Source organism: Bos taurus, chromosome 11, assembly GCF_002263795.3.
Source record: "Bos taurus isolate L1 Dominette 01449 registration number 42190680 breed Hereford chromosome 11, ARS-UCD2.0, whole genome shotgun sequence".
NCBI classification, from domain to species: domain Eukaryota; kingdom Metazoa; phylum Chordata; class Mammalia; order Artiodactyla; family Bovidae; genus Bos; species Bos taurus.
Genome location: NC_037338.1, coordinates 45780362 through 45801334, shown reverse-complemented (window position 1 = coordinate 45801334; position 20973 = coordinate 45780362).

Below are 20973 nucleotides of genomic sequence, written 5' to 3'. Positions count from 1 at the left end.
ATCCTGGAGAAGGTTCCATGTGCGCTTGAGAAAAAGGTGAAATTCATTGTTTTGGGATGAAATGTCCTGTAGATATCAATTAGGTCTAACTGGTCTATTGTATTGTTTAAAGTTTGTGTTTCCTTGTTAATTTTCTGTTTAGTTGATCTATCCATAGGTGTGAGTGGGGTATTAAAGTCTCCCACTATTATTGTGCTATTGTTAATTTCTCCTTTCATACTTGTTAGCATTTGTCTTACATATTGTGGTGCTCCCGTGTTGGGTGCATATATATTTATAATTGTTATATCTTCTTCTTGGATTGATCCTTTGATCATTATGTAGTGACCGTCTTTGTCTCTTTTCACAGCCTTTGTTTCAAAGTCTATTTTATCTGATATGAGTATTGCTACTCTTGCTTTCTTTTGGTCCCTATTTGCATGGAAAATCTTTTTCCAGTCCTTCACTTTCAGTCTGTACGTGTCCCCTGTTTTGAGGTGGGTCTCTTGTAGACAGCATATGTAGGGGTCTTGTTTTTGTATCCATTCAGCCAGTCTTTGTCTTTTGGTTGGGGCATCAACCCATTTACATTTAAGGTAATTATTGATAAGTATGATCCTGTTGCCATTTACTTTATTGTTTTGGGTTCGAATTTATACACCGTTTTTGTGTTTCCTGTCTAGAGAATATCCTTTAGTATTTGTTGGAGAGCTGGTTTGGTGGTGCTGAATTCTCTCAGCTTTTGCTTGTCTGTAAAGCTTTTGGTTTCTCCTTCATATTTGAATGAGATCCTTGCTGGGTACAATAATCTGGGCTGTAGCTTATTTTCTTTCATCACTTTAAGTATGTCTTGCCATTCCCTCCTGGCTTGAAGAGTTTCTATTGAAAGATCAGCTGTTATCCTTATGGGAATTCCCTTGTGTGTTATTTGTTGTTTTTCCCTTGCTGCTTTTAATATTTGTTCTGTTTGATCTTTGTTAATTTGATTAATATGTGTCTTGGGGTGTTTTGCCTTGGGTTTATCCTGTTTGGGACTCTCTGGGTTTCTTGGACTTGAGTGATTATTTCCTTCCCCATTTTAGGGAAGTTTTCCACTATTATCTCCTCAAGTATTTTCTCATGGTCTTTCTTTTTGTCTTCTTCTTCTGGGACCCCTATGATTTGAATGTTGTAGCGTTTAATATTGTCCTGGAGGTCTCTGAGATTGTCCTCATTTCTTTTAATTTGTTTTTCTTTTATCCTCTCTGATTCATTTATTTCTACCATTCTATCTTCTAATTCACTAATCCTATCTTCTGCCTCTGTTATTCTACTATTTGTTGCCTCCAGAGTGTTTTTGATTTCATTTATTGCATTATTCATTATATATTGACTCTTTTTTATTTCTTCTAGGTCCTTGTTAAACCTTTCTTGCATCTTCTCAATCCTTGTCTCCAGGCTATTTATCTGTGATTCCATTTTGATTTCAAGATTTTGGATCAATTTCACTATCATTATTCGGAATTCTTTATCAGGTAGATTCCCTATCTCTTCCTCTTTTGTTTGGTTTGGTGGGCATTTATCCTGTTCCTTTATCTGCTGGGTATTCCTCTGTCTCTTCATCTTGTTTAAATTGCTGAGTTTGGGGTGTCCTTTCTGTATTCTGGCAGTTTGTGGAGTTCTCTTTATTGTGGCATTTCCTCGCTGTTTGTGGGTTTGTGCAGGTGGCTTGTCAAGGTTTCTTGGTTAGGGAAGCTTGTGTCGGTGTTCTGGTGGGTGGAGCTGTATTTCTTCTCTCTGGAGTGCAATGAAGTGTCCAGTAATGAGTTATGAGATGTCTATGGTTTTGGGGTGACTTTGGGCAGCCTGTATCTTGGAGCTCAGGGCTGTATTCCTGTGTTGCTGGAGAATTTGCTTGGTATGTCTTGCCCTGGAACTTGTTGGCCCTTGTGTGGTGCTTGGTTTCAGTGTAGGTATGGAGGCGTTTGATGAGCTCCTGTCAATTAATGATCCCTGGAGTCAGAAGTTCCCTGGAGTAAGGGTTTGGACTTAAGCCTCCTTCTTCCAGTTATCGGTCTTATTTTTACAGTAGTTTCAAAACTTCTCCTTCTATACAGCACCATTGATAAAATATCGACGTTAAAGATGAAAAGTTTCTCCACCGTGAGGGTCACCCAGAGAGGTTCACAGCATTACATGGAGAAGAGAAGAGGGAGGAGGGAGTTAGAGGTGACCCAAATGAGATGAGGTGGAATCAATAGAGGAGAGAGTGGGTTAGCCAGTAATCACTGCCTTATGTGCACTCCACAACTGGACCACTCAGAGATGTTCACGGAGTTATAGGAGAAGAGAAGAAGGAGGAAGGAGACAGAGGTGGCCAGGATAAAAGGGGGAAATGAAAAGGAGGGAGACAGATCCAGCCAGTAATCAGTTCCTTAAGTGTTCTCCACTGTCTGGAACACACAGAAATTCACAGAGTTGGGTAGAGTAGAGAGGGGTTAGGGAGGAGATGCAGGTGACCCAGTGGGGAAAAAGGAGAGTTCAAAGGGAGAGAGAGCAGTCAAGCCAGTAATCTCGTTCCCTAGTGAAAAATGGGTACTGAAGATTGGGTTCTTAAAGGTACAAAATTGGTAACAAATACATAAAAGCAAAAATTAAAAATCTAGAGTAGAGTTTGGAATTTCAAAAATAAAATGTTAAAGAAAAGAAGAAGGAAAAGAAAGAGAAAAGAAAAACAAAAACAAACAAAGTCACAAAAATTATAAAGAAAATATAGGTACAAAATTGATAACAAATACCAAAAAGCAAAAGTTAAAAATCTAGAGTAGAGTTTGGAATTACAAAAATACAATGTTAAAAAAAAAAGAATAAGAAAAGGAAAGAGAGAAGAAAAAACAAAAAACAAAAACAAAGTCACAAAAATTATAAAGAAAATATAGGTACAAAATTAATAACAAATACCAAAAAGCATAAATTAAAAATCTAGAGTAGGGTTTGGAATTTAGGTATACAATGTTATATGAAAGAAGAAGAGAAAGAAAGAGGGGGGAAAAAGAAAGTCACAAAAATTATAAAAAAAAATATAGGTACAAAATTGATAACAAATACCAAAAAGCTAAAATTAAAAATCTAGAGTAGAGATTGGAATTTAAAAAATACAATGTTCAAGAAAAGAAGAAAAAAGAAAAAAAACAAGGTCACAAAAATGATAAAAAATATATATATGTAGTTTGCTTTAAAAAAAATAGGGTCTTTTTTTTTTTTTGCAAAGTAATAGTAGGTTATAAAAGTGAAAATTAAAGGAATAATAGAGGACTTAAAATTTTTTTTAAAACTAAAAAAAAAAAAGAAAGAATGATCGTAAAAATAGTAAAAATATATCTAGGACTTTCTCTGGTTTTGTTGTGAGTATTGTGGGGTCAGTTCATTTTCGGCTAGTTCCTTGGTCCGATTTATATTTCTCAAGATCTATAGGCCCCTTTCTATGCAGTTGGTACTAACCACAGGGTTTTAATCTATTGCCTGTAGCTTCCAAGGCGGTTCCCTCTGTTATAGCTTCTTCTGTTTGCTGGTCTCTTCAGTGTCTGGTTTCTGCCCTGACACAAAGGGGATGTTGGTGGACACTTTTTTTTTTTTTTTTTTATTAGGCTCACTTGTTCAGTTGTGCTGTGGGGAGGGAGGGACGCTGCAAACAAATAACACTAGCGTGTGCTCGCAGTGCCTCAGCCACATTGGGCCTGCCCCGCTCACGGCACGTGTAGCCTCCCTGCCCACACTGCTCAGGCTCTAGGTTGCTCTGCCAGGAACCATCCGTGGCCGACCCTGGGCGGCTTGCACCTCCCGGGTCCAAGCCGCTCAGGTTCTGGCACTAGGGTAGTCCTCAGAGGTGCAGACTCGGTTGGGCCTGTGTTTTGTGCCCTTCCAAGGTCCGAGCAGCTCTGGTGATGAGGTGTTTGGCGAGCACAATTGCTGCGACTTATTACCTCCCCGCCGCTCAGTTATCTGGGTGTACAACCGGAGCACCTTCTCAGGTGGATGTTGACCGTCCAGAGCCCCAAGAAGTCTTAGTTAGCAAGAAAGCCTGCTTACAGTTTTATAGATAATGTCTCTCTGGGGCTGCGATTGCCCCCTTCCGGTTCTGGCTGCCTGTCTCTGGAGGGGGATGGTCTGCAGCCGGCTATCTCTGTTCAGTCCTTTGTTCCATGCGCGGGCCTGGTGGTGTCTTAGGTTAGGGCTGGCTTTTTGCGTGGTAGATATCCCACAGTCTGGTTTGCTAGCCCAAATTATTTCGCTCAGATAGCGCTTGGGGTATTCAGGCCAGATCCTTACTCTAAGCGATGCAGCCCGCCCCGTGCCGCCCTGCCCAGCCCCCGCTTGCTAGTGGCATGTGCAGGCGTCTGCGCTGCTTCTCCGCTGGGGGAGTTACCATAGGGCTCGCAATCTGCAGGTTTTAATTGTTTATTTATTTTTCCTCCCTGTTATGTTGCCCTCTGTGCTTCCAAGGCTTGGCACCGATTCGGCAGTGAGAAGGTTTCCTGGTGTTTGGAAACTTCTCTCTTTTTAAGACTCCCTTCCCGGGACGGAACTCCGTCCCTCCCTCTTTTGTCTCTTTTTTTGTCTTTTACATTTTTTCCTACCTCCTTTCGAAGACTTGGGTTGCTTTTCTGGGTGCCTGATGTCCTCTGCCGGCATTCAGAAGTTGTTTTGTGGAATTTACTCAGTGTTTAAATGTTCTTTTGATGAATATGTCGGGGAGAAAGTGTTCTCCCCGTCCTACTCCTCCACCATCTTCTGAGTAGTAGTATTAATCCAGATTATACTATTGTTTAATAACTAAATTAGAGGTATTAATATAATTTATGTTCCTGTGGGAATAACAGTTTTTAGCATTGGAGTAAATTGAGATTTTTGTACATAGTATTTGGTACTATTACTAGTATGGATAACCCAAGTATTGTATTTAGGATTATTAGGGTTCCTATAATGAAATAAGGATAATATAATGCCTTTTAAGCATAACAATAATATTAAACTAAATAGATATATTAATAGTCTTATAAGGGATACTGTACTACAATAGTATTTATATATAGTAAAGACACTTGGTAATTATCAATTTAACCATAATCTAATGAGTTGAAATAGTTTATTTTAAACTAGATACCATATTTGGCTCATTCTAGTCCTTTTTGGGAGAAGGCAATGGCACCCCACTCCAGTACTCTTGCCTGGAAAATCCCATGGATGGAGGAGCCTGGAAGGCTGCAGTCCATGGGGTCGCTAAGAGTCGGACACGACTGAGCGACTTCACTTTGACTTTTCACTTTCATGCACTGGAGAAGGAAATGGCAACTCACTCCAGTGTTCTTGCCTGGAGAATCGCAGGGATGGGGGAGCCTGGTGGGCTGCTGTCTATGGGGTCGCACAGAGTCGGACACGACTGAAGTGACTTAGCAGCAGCAGTAGCAATCCTTTTTGAGTTCATTTGTAGGCTAGGCTTAATTGCTAAGAATAAAATTCTTAGGAAAAGGGCTATATTGAGTATAGTGTTTAAATTATGTTCATGATGCTCAAGGGAGTGCTAAGAGGAGCGCAATTTCTAAACCAAAGAAAAGAGATGTAATGGCTACTAAAAATAATTTTATAGAGAAAGGAAGATGAGCTGATCCTAGGGTCAAAGCTGAGGCAGCAGCTTCGAAGCCAAAGGGGTGGTTGGATGTAAAATGGTATTTTAATTGATGTAAAAATCAGACAATAAGAGAGGTATATCCAAGAATTACATGAAGCCCACAAAATCCTGTGGCCACAAAGAAGGTTGAGACAGACAATCCATGTGAAATGGTAAATGATGTTTCATAATATTCTGAGGCTTGTAGGAGAAGCAGAGGCACGAGGCAATTGTAACGAAAGGGGGCTTCGAGTGTATGTTTCCAGTTTCTTTCCATACAGCTATGATGAGCTCAGGTGATAGATACCCTGGAGGCTAATAATACACAAGAATTTAAGAGTAGGACTTCTGAGGGATTAAGAAGGAAGATGCCTGTGGGTGGTCAGCATCCACCCAGCTTGGGCAAGACTTGAGAGTGGTAAAAAGCCCAGTACTCAGTTGTGTCCAACTCCTTGTGACCCCATGGACTGTAGCCCTTCAGACTCCTCTGTCCATGGGACTTTTCAGGCAAGAATACTGGAGTGGCTTGTCGTTTCCTCCTCCAGGGGATTTTCCCAACCCAGGGATAGAACCTGTGTCTCCTGCACTGCAGGAAGATTCTCTACCACTGAGCCACTGTTGCTCAGTCACTCAGTCAGTGTCTGACTCTGCAGTCCCATGGATTGCAGCACACCAGGCCTCCCTGTCCCTCACCATCTCCCGAGGTTTGCCCAAGTTCATTTCCATTGTATTGGTGATGCCATCCAGACATCTCATCCTCTGTTGCCCCCTTCTCCTCTTGCCCTCAATCTTTCCCAATGTCAGGGTCTTTTCCAATGAGTCATTGGGAGTCATTTTTACCACCCAAAGGAGCTGGTTAAAAAAAAAAAAAAAAGGACTTCTGAAATGATGAATAGAACTATTCCATACTAAAGTCCTTTTTGTTCGGTTGGTGTGTGGTGACCTTGAGAAGTACTCTCTCAAATGATGTCTTGTTATCATTTGTTATCATTGATATATCGTGAGGACATTAGTTAGTAGACTGAGTAGTAATAATACTGTTGAATTAAAATGAAATCATATAACTAGGCCAGATGTTATTAAAAGAGCTGAAAGGACTCCTGTGAGGGGTCAGGAGCTGGGGTTTAATATGTATATGATAGGTGTGGGTTTAGTGAAGGAAATGGCAATCCACTCCAGTGTTCTTGCCTGGAGAATTCCAGGGACAGAGGAGCCTGGTGGGTTGCTGTCTATGGGATTGCACAGAGTTGGACACGACTGAAGCGACTTAGCAGCAGTAGCAGCAGCATGCATTGTGATGTAAGTGAAGTCTTACTAATAAACACCTAGGGTTGAATTATGGCAACAGCAAACTCAAGAATAGTAAGTAAAATGAGAATAATAAATGTAATGAGGGTCATGAGGGTGCTTATGCTCATTAGTGCCAGAATGGCTCCCCCAATCAATGAATTAGTAAGTGACTTGCTGTGATATTGGCTGTTAGTCATCTGGCTAAAGCCATTGGTTGAATAAATAAGCTAATAGTTTTGATGATAATTAATACAGAAATCAGAGGAGCTGATGTTCCTTGTGGTAAAAAATGAGCTAAGCATGCTTTTGTTTTATTGCAAAAACCAGTAATGACAGTCCCTACTCATAAGGGAATTGCTATTCCCAAGTTTATTGATAGTTATGTAGCTGGTGTGAATGAGTGAAGTAATAATCCTAGTAAGTTTGTTGATCCAATAAATAAATTGAGTAATAGTATTAATGCTCTAGTCTGTCCTTTATAATCATGGATACTTATAATCATGAAGTGAATTTTTGCTCATGTGGAGTTAAGAGCATATCCTGAGAAGAGAGGAAATAAGTGTATGAAGCCTCTGATAATGGCAAATACAGCTCCTATTGAGAGTACATAGTGGAAATGGGCAACTACATAATGCATATCATGAGTACAATATCTAAAGGTGAGTCAGCCAGGACAGTTCCTCTTAGTCCTCCTACTGTAAAAAGAAAAATTAAACCCAGGGCTCATGTCATGGCCAGAGAACGTTTAATATTATCCCCATGAAACACGGCTAGTCAACTGGACACTTACTTGTGTAAGAATGGCAGCAATCATAGTGGCTGATGTAAAATATGCTCGTGTGTCAGCATCTATTCCCAGTGTGACTATATGGTGGGGCCATAAGATAAATCCTAAGAATCCAATTGATACCATAGCTCATACCATTCCTGTATACCCCAAAGGCTCTCTGTTCCCTGAATGATAGGTTACAATATGTGAAATTATTCCAAACCCCTGAAAAATAAAAATAAATGTTGGTACGGGATTGGGTTACCTCCTCCTGCAGGATCAAAAAAAAAAGTTGTATTTAGGTTTTGGTCTGTTAGTTATTAGTAATCAGTCAGGTCAGTTCAGTTTGGTCACTCAGTCTTGTCCGACTCTTTGTGACCCCGTGGACTGCAGCACACCAGGCATACCAGCCACTCATATAGGTAATGATAATAGTAATATGGCAGTAATTAGGACTGTTCATACAAATAATGGGCTTCCCTGGTGGCTCAGATGGTAAAGTGTCTGCCTGCAATGTGGGAGACTTGGATTTGATCCCTGGGTCGGAAAGATCCCCTGGAGAAGGAAATAGCAATCCACTCCAGCACTCTTGCCTGGAAAATCCCATGGATGGAGGAGCCTGTAGGCTACAGTCCATGGGGTCGCAAAGAGTTGGACACAACTGAGCGACTTCACTTTCACTTTCATACAAATAATGGTGTTTGATACTGGGATATGGCAGGGGTTTCATATTAATGATTGTAGTAATAAAATTGATAGCACCTCAAATTTAAGAAATGCCTGCTAGATATACATAAAAAGTGATAAGGTCTACTGAAGCTCCAGTGGAAACTACTAAGTTTCCAGCCAAGGGTGGGTAGATCGTTCACCCTGTACCAGTACCTGCTTCAACTATTGATGACGTAAGCAGAAATAAGAAAGAGGGTGGAAGTAATCAGAAGCTTAAATGTTATTTACACGGGGAAAGGCTATATCAGAAGCTCCAATTATTGGAAGAACTAGCCAGTTTCCTAAAAACCCAGTTATAATAAGCATTACTATAAAGAAAATTATTACAAATGCATGTACTTTTACAATCACATTATAGATCTGGCCATCTTCAAGCGTGGTTCCAGGTTCGCTTAACTCAGCACAGATTAATAAATTTAGGGCTGTGTCTACTATTCCAGCTCAAGCTCCAAATAGTAAATAGAAAGTACCTACATCTTCATGATTAGTTGAGAATAATCAGTGGTTAATGAACATAAGTAGAATGAGTAACCATTAGACTGTAAATCTAAAGACAGTGATCTATTCCCCTTTATACCAAGTCCTATGGTGAATTTTACATGTTGAATTGCAAACTGAAAGAAGGAGCTTTGAATTTGAATTTCCTGTGGCTGGAGTAAATTGAATCCAGTTGACTATTTAGCTGCTAACTAAAAATTTGTGGGAAAATTAGCCCACAAATCTAGAGAGGATTTAGCTTAATTAAAGTGTTTGATTTGCATTCAGTTGATGTAAGATATAATCTTGCAATCCTTATTAAGCAGAAATTAAGTAAATTATTCTTGCTTAGGGCTTTGAAGGCTCTTGGTCTATTTAACCTAAATTCCTATTCCAGTACTGAGAGAACTGGTGTTAGGGGTAGGATTATTGTAGATACTACAATGGTTGGTAGAAGAATTATTTGTTTTGTGAGATCAAATCATCATTTTATTTTTATGCTGTTTGCGGAAGGAAACTTGGTTAGTGCTGTGGAGTATGTAAGTTACATATAGAAATACAGGTTGATTAGTGCTGTAAATAAGTGTAGGTAGTATAATGTTATTATTCTTTATTATTTCTTGAATGATTATTCACTTAGGTATGAATCCTGATGGTGCAGGGAGACCTTTTATTGATAGCAAAGTAACGAGGATGTGAGTTGTAATGATGGATATTTTGTTTCATATGTGTGATAATGATAATGTGGTAGTGGTTGAGTTGCATGTAAGTATTGTGAATATAGGGATTCTCTGGTGGCTCAGATGGTAAAGAATCTGCCTGCAATGTAAGAGACTCAGGTTCGATCCCTGGGTCAAGAAGATCCCCTGGAGAAGGGAATGGCAACACACTCCAGTATTCTTGCCTGGAGAATTCCTTGGACAGAGGAGCCTGGCAGGCTATAGTCCATCGGGTTGCAAATAGTCGGATATGACTGAACCACCAACACTTACCCTTCTTCATCATGAATATAGTGAAAGTTAAAATATAAATGACTAAGTTTAGTAGTGTTACAGTGGGATTATGTGATAAGATAGCTGTTATTCATCCTGGGCAACTGATGAATAGGCTATGATTTTTCATAGCTGTGTTTGGTTTAGTCCTCCTCAGCCCCCAGTTAGGATAGATCGTTTGGATACAGTTAGTATTAGGCTTAAATTAATGATGGTGAGATTTGATACAGTATGGATATGGGTGCAAGTTTTTGTCATGTTGATAAAATTCGGCCCGATGCTAACTGTGCTGTGCTAAGTTGCTTCAGTCGTGTGTGTCTGACTCTATGTGATCTCCTGAACTGTAGCCTGCCAGGCTCCTCTGTCCATGGGATTCTCCAGGCAAGAATACTGGAGTGGGTTGCCATTTCCTTCTCCAGGGGATCTTCCTGACTCAGAGATCAAACCTGTGTCTCTTAAGTCTCCTGCACTGGCAGGCAGGTTCTTTACCAATAGTGCCACCTGGGAAGCCCCAATAAGGCCCATTGTTGTTATTATTCATGCTATTGGATTAAACATTTGTGTAATAGTTCATTGACTGGAGAATAATAAGTTAATGATAGCATCCATAATAAGTAATAGTGATTTAGCAGATTGTGTTAAAAATATTTAGCTTCTATGACTTGTGTGTTAAAATTTTTTTATCACAATAGGAATAATGGCCAATATATTTATTTCAAAGTCAATTCAGATTAGTAGTCAGTGGAAACTAATAATTATTATAGTTTCTTGAAATAATGGTTGATAAAATGAGAATAGAAATGATGGGGTTTATTAGTACAGGAAGAGTATAAACCAACATTTTCGACAGGGTATGGGCCCGATAGCTTAATTAGCTGACCTTACTTATAAAACATAGTGTAAAGTAGTAGCACCAAGAATTCTGGATTCTTTGGGGTAGGTTCATTTCCTGTAACTCTAGAAATAAGAGGATTTAAACTGCTATTATTTACTCTATCAAAGTAACTCCTTTATCAGATATATTTCTTATGTTTGTGAGGGAATACTTGATAATATAATGGGTAATGAAACATGTCATATGCATAGGGCTAGAAATTTTTTTCAGAGTAAATGTATTACTTGATCATACCAGAGTCGGGGGTACGATGCTCAAATTTATAGGAAGGAAAATTGTTAATAATAGTGGCTTTCCCTGGTAGCTCAGAGGTTAAAGCGTCTGCCTGCAATGCGGGAGACCCGGGTTGGATCCCTGGGTCGGGAAGATCCCCTGGAGAAGGAAATGGCAACCCACTCCAGTACTCTTGCCTGGAGAATCCCATGGAGGGAGGAGCCTGATAGGCTACAGTCCACGGGGTCGCAAAGAGTCGGACACGACTGAGCTACTTCACTTTCACTAACAACAAAATAAATTGTATACAATGCTAGCATATGTGGGTTGTGGAATGCTCATAAGAATGACTGTTGTGAAAATACCTATTATAATAGTATCTGCATATCCTGCTGTAAATAATAAGGCAAATAGGCCTGTTGTGTATTCTACAGTAAAGCCTGGGACGAGTTCGGATTCCCCTTCTATTAGATCAAATGGGGCTCAGCTGATTTCTGCTGAAGTGGAGATGGGTCATATTATGACTAGGGGCCATGATGGAAAAATTAGTCACAGTTGTTCTTGTGTGATGATGAGGGTGTAAAGGGTCAAGAACCCATTTATTAGAAAGACTGACAGGAGAATGATTGCTAGTGTTACTTTATGTGAGACTGTGTTACTGCTCATAAGGCTCCAGTTGGTGCATATCTGAATTGGAGGCCTATCCAGATCATACAGTAGAATACATGCCTAAACTTGATGGTGGCTGGTATAAATAGAGTTTATGTCAGTGAGAGAGTCAGGTATAAGTAGGTAGGGGATTCAGAGGTCTGGGCTAACTTAAGGTTAGAATTGGTGCCGAAATGAATATAGATACTGAGGGCATGCCTGGTGTTAATGGTTCTTTAATGAACTGCTTGACTGCATTGGCAATGGGTTACAGTCATGTGGTCCTATGACATTTGGGGCTTTTAAAAATTGAATATAACCTAAAACTTTCCGTTCGACTAGTGTTAAGAATGCTATGGCTAAAAGGACAGGGACTGTAAGTATTAAAATATTAATTATGAGCATTTTGTCAAGGAGAGGATTTGAATCTCTGGTTATAAAGGTTTAAGTTTTACACAGTTACCAGTCTCTCTCACCTTAATTAAACCCTGTTCTTGGGTAAAATTTTATGCTTATTAATTAAGATGAGATCATTGATTATTTCTAAGGTGCTTGTTTGAAGTTGGCCTTATTTCTCTTGTCCTTTCCTACTGGGAGAAATATATAATAGATAGAAACCATCCTGGATTATACTGGTCTGAATTCAGATCACATAGAACTTTAATCATCAAATGAAACTTTAATAGTGGTCACACCATTGGGGTGCCCTGATCCATCACAGAGGTCATAAAGCCTATTGCCAGTATGGACTCTAGAATAGGACTGTGTTGTTATACCTAGGGTAACTTGTTCTGCTGATCCATTTTTGGATCAATAAGTGATAATGTGATTTGACTGGTAGGTCTAGGCTTTAAAATCACTCGGAGGATTTTTTTGTTCTCCAAGGTCACCCCAACCAAAATTATTAACCCGTATAGTTTTATTCTGATCTGACTGGTGTTATTTCATCTGATCTGATTGGTGTGAGGTGATACCTCATTGCAGGATTGAATGCACTTCCTTAATATTAGCATTGTTGACATCTTTTCATGTGATTTTTTAAAAAATGTGTGAGTTAAAGATACCAATTAAAATTGGTTTTGTGATGGTCTACCCAGGTGACTTCCCTGGTGGCTCAGACGGTAAAGCGTCTGCCTACAATGTGGGAGACCCGGGTTCAATCCCTGGGTCAGGAAGATCTCGTGGAGAAGGAAATGGCAACCCACTCCAGTATTCTTGCCTGGAAAATCCCATGGACGGAGGAGCCTGTAGGCTACAGTCCATGGGGTCGCAAAGAGTTGGAGATGACTGAACTACTTCACTTTCACTTTCACCCAGTTATGAATTCTTTTTTAATGACCACCCCTAGGAAAGTCCAGGAGATCAGTTGTTTATTTAGAACCCCCTGGATCCCATGGATGGAGGAGCCTGGTGGGCTGCAGTCCATGGGGTTGCTAAGAGTCAGACATGACTGAGCGACTTCACTGTCACTTTTCACTTTCATGCATTGGAGAAGGAAATGGCAACCCACTCCAGTGTTCTTGCCTGGAGAATCCCAGGGACGGGGGAGCCTCGTGGGCTGCCGTCTATGGGGTCGCACAGAGTCGGACATGACTGAAGCGACTTAGCAGGACCTTGTGAACTACCCTGTCAACACAGCTTTTATAGTTGTAGTTACAAAACATGGCCACAAGGCAGCAGCATTTCTTCATGCCCCACTTTTTTTTTTCTCTTTTTTTACCTTTTCCACTCTTCATTGTCATTTTATTTTGGAGTAGGGCTTCACTCTTGCCTGGAAAATCCCATGGACGGAGCAGCCTGGTGGGCTGCAGTCCATGGGGTCGCTAAGAGTCAGACACTACTGAGAAACTTCACTTTCACTTTCATGCATTGGAGAAGGAAATGGCAACCCACTCCAGTGTTCTTGCCTGGAGAATACCAGGGATGGGGGAGCCTGGTGGGCTGCCGTCTATGGGGTTGCACAGAGTCAGACACGACTGAAGCGATTTAGCAGCAGCAGCAGGGCTTCCCAGCTGGCACTAGTGGTAAAGACCCTGACTGCCAATGCAGGAGACATAAGAGATGTGGGTTCAATCCCTGGATCGGGAAGATGCCCTGGAGGAGGGCATGGCAACCCACTTCAGTATTCTTGCCTGGAGAATTCCATGGACAGAGGAACCTGGTGGGCTGCAGTCCACGAGGTTGCAAAGAGTCTGAACATGACTGAAGCGACTTAGCACAGAGCACATAGTTTTAGTATCCCTTGATGGCTTAATCTTGTATTTTGGGGTTAATGAATTATAGTTCCATGGGGTCTTCTCATCTTATTTGTTTATTCCCACAGTTCACGAAAAGATCAATTTCACAGATTAAAAGTAGGAGACAGTAAAACCTTTGTGTGGCCATTATATAAATGGCCACAGTTTTTAGAGTCCTTATTTAAAGAACAAATTGTTTTGTTACCTTTGTACAGTTAGGATACTATGGCCGTTGAACGATTGTCACTGGGCAGGCAGTGTCTCTAATACTACTAATGCTATTAATAGAGGTCATGTTTTTGACAAATAGGTGGGGTTTGTCATTGCAGAGCTCCTTTTACTCTTTTTAACCTTTCCTGGGTGCATACCTGTGTTGGGTTAACAGTATCGTTCATAAATAATTTCATGCTGAAGTAGTGAAAGTGTTAAGTTGCTCAGTCACGTCTGACACTTTGGGACCCTGTGGACTATAGTCCTGAAGCTCCTCTGTCCATGGAAGTGTCCAGGCAAGAATACTGGAGTGGGTTGCCATTCCTTTCTCCAGGGGAGCTTCCCGACCCAGGGATCAAACCTGGGTCTCCTGCATTGGCAAGGTGGATTCTTAACCATCTGAGATACCACGGAAGCCCAATGTAATGCTGCTGCTGTTAAGTCACTTCAGTCGTGTCCGACTCTGTGCGACCCCATGGACTGCAGCCTACCAGGCTTCTCCGTCCATGGGATTCTCCAGGCAAGAACACTGGAGTGGGTTGTCATTTCCTTCTCCAGTGCGTGAAAGTGAAGTCGCCCAGTCGTGTCTGACTCTTAGCGACCCCATGGACTGCAGCCTACCAGGCTCCTCCATCCATGGGATTTTCCGGGCAACAGTACTGGAGTGGGGTGCCATTGCCTTCTCCCAATGTAATGCTAAGTTACATTTATTTATTGTTAAATAATAACAGTTGATGATATAAACTTAGGCAAGGAGAAATACTTCTTGTTACTCATTAACATTATTGCTTATATTATTTAAAAGATTAGTCCAGTAATTGAGCAATAGGTAGATTTATTTACTATTGGTATTAAGGAAATGTTGTTGAGCTTTACTGCTTTCTTAATTGAGTTGCTTTTAGGCCAACTGTGGTGGTGTTTCGGAGAAGGCAATGGCACCCCACTCCAGTACTCTTGCCTGGAAAATCCCATGGATGGAGGAGCCTGGAAGGCTGCAGTCCATGGGGTCGCTAAGAGTCAGACACGACTGGGCGACTTCACTTTCACGCATTGGAGAAGGAAATGACAACCCACTCCAGTGTTCTTGCCTGGAGAATCCCAGGGATGGGGGAGCCTGGCGGGCTGCTGTCTATGGGGTCGCACAGAGTCGGACACGACTGAAGTGACTTAGCAGTGGTGGTATTTATTTTTTACTCTCTAGTGAAGATTGTATCTGTTTGTAAAAGGCTGTGTCTTTTAAGATTAACTCCTAAAAATACATTATGATTTATGGGGTTTTGGGGCTTTTTAAAAGTTGAATTAAAATTCATTTCCTGAACAATCAGCTATCAGCAGGCTCGTTAGGCTTGTCACCTCTACCTACAAACTTCTATTCTGCCACATAGATGAGTTTGTTCTGATAAACTGTTTGTAACTCATCTGGTTTCAGATAATTTAACTTCTCTTCGTTAAAGTTTTGCTAGTTGAATCATTATGCTGAAGGTACAAAGGATAATCTGTGATTTTTGTTACTTTTTTCTTTCATCGTTCCTTTGCAGCATTTTCTCTATAGCACCAAATATTATTCAAATTTATATCTCCTATACTTTGAATGTTTCAGTAAATGTTTTATTTAATTTGGTTGTGCTAGTATCATGGGGAAAGGAGTGGGATAGATTTGGTTCATGGCATTCACAAATTACGGTGCTTTATTTAAGCTATGCTGTGATTTATCCAAGCACACTCTCTGGTATGTGACCTTGTTATGACTTGTTTCCTCTCACACAGCACTTACAAATAATTTTAGGTATTTTGTTATATTATTTGAGGGAGATGACAGGTGGTGTGTGCGTGCTTCATGGCCTTATTAAGAACTCTTATCACTAAATCCTCCTTTAGTTCTTAGAGTTCGTAAGAATTTTCATATAGAGACCATATTCTTAAAAGAGAAAATGTAGCCCATTTCTTTCCATCCCAGAGTTTACATCTTGAGCTAATATTTTTATGGATAATGAGTATGCTTACTTTTATTCCTTTTTAGGGTTTGTTGAAGAGGATGTTATATGTAGATGCTTTTGAACTGTGGTGTTGGAGAAGACTCTTGAGAGTCCCTTGGACTGCAAGGAGGTCCAACCAGTCCATTCTGAAGGAGATCAGCCCTGGGATTTCTTTGGAGGGAATGATGCTAAAGCTGAAACTCCAGTACTTTGGCCACCTCATGCGAAGAGTTGACTCACTGGAAAAGACTCTGATACTGGGAGGGATTGGGGGCAGGAGGAGAGGGAGACGACAGAGGATGAGATGGCTGGATGGCATCACCGACTCGATGGACATGAGTCTGAGTGAACTCTGGGAGTTGGTGATGGACAGGGAAGCCTGGTGTGCTGCGATTCATGGGGTCGCAGAGTCAGACACGACTGAGTGACTGAACTGAACTGAATTGATTGATACACATTATATAGTAATGTTTAACATATACATTATATGTTTAATATATTTAACATATTTATATATATTATTAATATAATATATAATTAAATAATGTATAATATATTATATATAAACATGGACTTCCTTGGCAGCTCAGATGGTAAAGAATCTGCCTGCAATGCAGGAGACCCAGTTCAATCCCAGGTTCGGGAAGATCCTCTGGAGAAGAGAAGTGAATGGCAACCCACTCCAGTATTCTTGCCTGGAAATCCCATGGACAGAGGAGCCTACAGTCCATGGGGTCACAAAGAATGACTAACATCATCATCATCATCTATACATAATATACATGTATATATATTACACATATACATAGTCTAAAAAGGCATGGAAATGCACTCTGCTACTCACATTGTGTGGTGAGCATCTGATGCCAACTCAGGGCTGGATTTTTATTGCTTTTAATGAAACTCTTTCATCCTATTTTCAGATTTCTAGTTCCTTTCCCTTTTTGCTGAGAAGCAAATTTTGTGAAACCAAGCCAGGAACTGTGGAAGGGAACACGTGGAGTGTCCATTAGTAAAGCCCAGATGCTGCCGGGAACACCACTGAGCTGTACTCCCGCACTGACAGCAGACAGACTCCACTTTCTGCCATTGGATCAAGGGAGCTAGGGACGAAGAATGTGATGAATTGCCCCTCAGTGACCCTCCTACTCGTCAGCCAGGTGACTCAGACCCGGTTCTGTTCTGGGAATAAAGAAATACTACCCTCACCATTTCCTCCTTACATCTGAATGTCACGTCACTGCAACCTCATCTGGCTTCCCAGGTGGCGCTAGTGGTAAAGAATCCACCTGCCAATGCAGAAGACACAGGAGACGTGGGTTTGGTCCCTGGGTTGGGAAGATCCCTGAAGGAGGAAATGGCAGCACACTCCAGTGTTCTTGCCTGGGAAATTCCACGGACAGAGGTGCCTGGCAGGCTATAGCCCATGGATTTGCAAAGAGTCAGACACGACTGAATGAGCACAAGCTCTGAGTTTGTACTTTGGGCTTCCCTGGTGGCTCAGAGGTTAAAGCGTCTGCCTGCAAGGCGGGAGACCTGGGTTCAATCCCTGGGTCAGGAAGATCCCCTGGAGAAGGAAATGGCAACCCACTCCAGTGTTCTTGCCTGGAGAATCCCATGGATGGAGGAGCCTGGTAGGTTACAGTCCACAGGGTTGCAAAGAGTCAGACACGACTGAGCGACTTCACTGAGTTGGTCTATTTCATATATGTTGTCAAATCTGTGTAGAATCCTTTTGATGTTTGTGTATTCCTTGTTTCATTCATAATCTTGATTATTAATGGCTTCTGTCATTTTGTAAGAAGTCTGAATTTCATATTTTCAAAGCCCTGTAGATAGCATAGTTGTGAAAGTGAAGTGAAAATCTGAGTTGTTCAGTCATGTCCAACTCTTTTTGACCCCATGGACTGTAGCCCACCAGGCTCCTCTGTCCATGGAATTCTCCAGGGAATCTTTCCAACCCAGGGATCGAACCTGAGTCTCCTACCATCTGAGCTCACTTTCTCATTTAAAAAAATTTTATTTTATATTGTAGTTGATTAACAATATTGTTAGTTTCAGGTGTACAGCAAGGTGATTCTATTGTACATATACATGTTTCTATTCTTTTTCAAATACTTTTGCCATTTAGATTTTTGCAGATTATTGAGCAAAGTTCCCTATGCTATGCAGTAGGTCCTTGTCGTCTATTTTAAATATAGCAGTGTGTACATGCTGATCTATCCCTCCTGCCCACCATTTCCTCTTGGTAACTCTAAGTTTCTGTTTTGTAAATAATTTCATTTGTATCCTTTTTTTTTTGATTCCCCATATAAGCAATAGTACATGATATTTGTCTTTAACTTGCTTCACTTAGTATGACAATCTAGGTCCATCCATGTTGCTGTATATGGCATTATTTCATTCTTTTAATGGCTGAGTAGTATTCCCATGTATATTTTGTACCACATCTTCTTTATCCATTCCTCTGTTGATGAATATTTAGGGTGCTTCCATGTCTTGACTATTGTAAACAGTGCTGCAATGAACATAGGGTTGCATATGTCCTTTTGAATCATGTTTTTCTCTGGCTATTTGTCCAGGAGTGGGATTTGCTGGGTGATATGGTAGCTCTTCTTGCCTAGAGAATCCCAGGGACGGCGGGGCCTGGTGGGCTGCCATCTATGGGGTCGCACAAAGTCGGACACGACTGAAGCGACTTAGCAGCACGGTAGATCTATTTTTAGTTTCTTAAGGAATCTCCTTACTGTTCTCCATAGTGGTTGAACCTATTTACATTACTAACAACAGTGTAGGAGGGTTCCCTTTTCTCCACATCCTCTCCAGCATTTATTATCTGTAGACTTTTTCTATAGTGTTGTGATAACTTCAGGTGAACAGCGAAGGGACTCAGCCGCACATATACATGTATCGATTCTCCTGCAAACCGCACCCCACCCCCCATCCAGGCTGCCACATAACACTGAGCTGAGTTCCCTGTGCTGTACAGTAGATCCTTGTTGGTTATCCATTTTAAATACAGCAATGTGCACATGTCCATCTCAAACTCCCTATCTCTTCCCCCACCCTTCCCCTGCAGCAACCATTAAGTTACAAGTCTGTGAGTCTGTTTTATAAATAAGTTCATTTGTATCACCTCTTTTTAGGTTCTAAATATGAGATGTCATACAATATTCCTCCTTTTGTACTTACTTCACTCAGTATGACTCTCTCTAGGTCCATCCATGTTGCTGCAAATAGCATTATTTCATTCTTTTAATGGCTGAGTAATATTCCATTGTATGTATGTACCACATCTTTATCCATTCCTCTGTTGATGGACATTTAGGCTGCTTCCATGTCTTGGCTAATGTAAACAGTGCTGTAATGAACACTGGGGTATGTGTATCCTTTCAGATCATGTTTTTCTCTGGACATATCCCAGGAGTGGAATTGCAGGGTATGTTAGCTCTATTTTTAGTTTTCTACAGAACCGCCATACTATTCTCCATAGTGGCTGCACCAATTTGCGTTCTCATCAACAGTGTAGGAGGGTTCCCGTCTTCTCCAGCATTTGTTTGTGGATTTTTTGATGACAGCCATTCTGGCTGGTGTGAGGTGCTCTTATTGCAGTTATATTTGCATTTCTCCAGTAATTAGTGATGTCGAACACCTTTTCATGAGCCTCATGGCCCTCTGTATGTCCTCTTTGGAGAAATGTCTCTTTAGGTTTTCTGCCCATTTTTGAGTGGGTCGTTTTGATGTTAAGCATCATGAGCTGTTTGTAAATTCTGGAGACTAATCCTTTTTCAGTCATATCATTTGCAAATATTTCCTCCTAATCTGTAGACGTTTTATTATTTCCTTTGCTGGGCAAAAGCATTTAAGTAGGTCCCATTTGTTTATTTTTCTATGAGATGGATCAAAAAAGATGTTGCTGTGATTAATGTCAGAGTGTTCTGCCTATATTTTCCTCTAGAAGTTTTATAGTGTTTGGTCTCACATTTAGGTCTTCAATAATTCTGAGCTTATTTTTGTGTGTGGCGTTCATATTATTTGCAGACTTTTTCATGACAGCCATTCTGATTGACGTGAGGTGATACGTTGCAGTTTTTATTCACATTTCTCTAATAATTAGCAGTGTTGGGCATCTTTTCATGTGCCCGTTGGCCCTAAGTACATCTTCTTGGAAAAATGTCTCCTCAGGTCTTCTGCCTCTTTTTGGATGGGGCTTCTCTGGTGGCTCAGACAGTAATTCACCTACAGTGTGGGAGACCTGGGTTCAATCCCTGGGTTGGGAAGATCCCCTGGAGAAGGAAATGGCAACCCACTCCAGTATTCTGACCTGGAGAATTCCATGGACAGAGGAGGCTGGTGGCTACAGTCCATGGGGGTGCAAAGAGTTGACATGACTGAGCAACTTTCAAGTCTTTTGCCTAAATTTTTATTTTTTTGAGCCACATGAGCTGTTTGTAAAATTTGGAGATTAATCTTTTGTCAATTACATCATTTGCAAATAGTTTCTGGCATTCTGTTGGATGTCTTTTCCTCTTGTTTATGGTTTCCTTTGCTGTGCAGAGCTTTTGAATTTAATTAGGTTCCATTTATTTAGTTTTGTTATTTCCATTACTCTAGGAGAGGGATCAAAAAAGATACTGTTGCAATTTATGTCAGAGTGTTCTGCCTATGTTTTCCTCTAAGAGTTTCATCAATACCCCATGTCACATTTAGATCTTTAATCCATTTTGAGTTTGTGTTAAAGAGTATTATATTTTATTTTTTTTACATATAGCTGTCCTGTTTTTCCAGCACCGTTTATTGAAGAGACTCTTCACTGTCCATTCTTGCCTCATTTGTCATAGATTAACTGACCATAGGTGCATGGGTTTATTTCTGGGCTTTTTCTCCTGTTCCATTGATTTATATTTCTGC